We start from the raw sequence: 1,932 nt of genomic DNA on the forward strand, positions 1-1,932 counted from the left end.
TTTCAATAGTTTTTTATGAAATTAATTATAATCAGAGCTCAGAATGCTATGGGAGGAATAAATTATTAAACTGATATTCTGAAGAGCAAATCACCTCAAAGTATTTTTATTTTCCTTCCTAAAAAAGAGGAAGATTTTCACTTTTGTGAAAACCAGGATATGTTTAAAATCTATTATATCTCAAAAAGTTTAAAATTATTTGCCAGGTTTTTAATGTGATTAGCACATACCCTAGCACACAATGAGTGCTCAGTAACTATTTCCTTTTCGGTCATTTCATAATGTATTTCACACTGACAGAAAGTATATCAAGAAAATGCATGTTAGAAAATTTTGCCCAAAGGTAGAATGTTTTCCTGATCTTTAACAGATACACATTCTTTCCACACATTGTCAGTAAGTTTTGGGTGCAGCTCAATCTTTGCTTTCTTTCTTTCTTCTTTTTTTTTTTTCTTCTTCCCTTGCTATTTTACTTACTACTTTTGTGAAAGCTTTCTTCCATTTCCAGGTGTAATGCAAACAATAAATATGATGTATAGTATTGGTTGTAGCTCACTCTGCCATTGTGCTAGATAGACTTCTCTGACTATTCTCATTTTGGTCTAAACCTTCTTTTACAACATCAAGTCTTTATTGCATTTTACATATCAAGTTATAGGGGTATATTTTGTTGACAGTGAAATATGTGTACTGTGATTAAAGTTGACAATTCTGTTAAAGTATGCTTTTTTTTCCCCATTATTTTCAAATGCTTGCTGTTTTGTAACAGTGCTTCCTTCTTATAATGGGAAACATAGCAAATGATGATATTGGAAGGAATAAAAACTGTGACATACCCCCCAGCCACTCACTGAGTGCCCAGGATCTATAACATACCAATAAGGAATTTTTTTTAGAGTCTTTTTTTAAAACAAGTTTTTACTGTGAATTGAGTGATAGTTTACATGGGAGAACATTGGTTTTACACCAGTGTTTCATTGCAATGGTTACAATCATTTCCATGCATTGTCATTCAATATTTGCTTCTATTCCCTGTCGGTTTTTTTGTGGGGGAGTTTTGCACAAAAACACTCAGGAATATATAATAATTTAAACAACCAAAGGGCACATTCTGCAAGCCTGCCTCTTGGCCGCCAGCACTAAGTCTTTCTCTTTCCATGTATCTAGAGTCCTCAGCTGCTCTCTCTCTCTCCATGTCCTCATCGCTGCCTTCATCTCTGGTGTCATTGCTACTCTGGATAGGGCCCCACATTCCACTTATGATCTTCTCCCTTGGTGGTCCGAGGATCCTCTGTTTCTAGACTATAAGATTAACTACTCCCCATTTTTGTTACGAAACTTCTGCCTTTAAGGTTGACACAGTCACAATTAGTCATGATAACAATTACTCACTATTGAATCAAAAGGATCTTACCCCCATCTCTTTTCATCAGACCCACCATCTAGACAAGATGAATACTATTCAGTGAGGACTCTACCTTCCCTCACACATTCTTAAACTAAACTCCCTCTTGAAAACTTGTAAGCCAGTTACTGCATGCCTTTATAGCCTCCTCATTTTAGGTAGCCAGTGTCTAAGTTGCCCGTCCCTATCGTCCCTGTATACAGAAGAGAAAGGATTGATCCTTGATGTGAAGATGCCTTCCCTTTCAGTTGTTATTTTGAGCTACTACATCCATAAGTTTAGGTCAAGTTCATCAAATTATAGCAATTTATACTTGTTTCCTTTATCAAAAAAATTTTTTTTTATCTTCCTCTAATCGAGTTCTGATTATCAAGCCTTAAGTCTAGGTCAAATGGGTACTATCTGCAGCTTTGGGTATTCTTATGCGACTCCTCTCACTTTATATCAGTTGGATGCTTCACTCTCAGCTCTAGTCCTCCATGGCTATATCCTTGTCCATGGGCTCAGGAGTCCCCAGGTGTCACCAC

The sequence above is a fragment of the Chrysochloris asiatica genome, unplaced genomic scaffold (genome assembly GCF_000296735.1).
Source record: "Chrysochloris asiatica unplaced genomic scaffold, ChrAsi1.0 scaffold00058, whole genome shotgun sequence".
NCBI classification, from domain to species: domain Eukaryota; kingdom Metazoa; phylum Chordata; class Mammalia; order Afrosoricida; family Chrysochloridae; genus Chrysochloris; species Chrysochloris asiatica.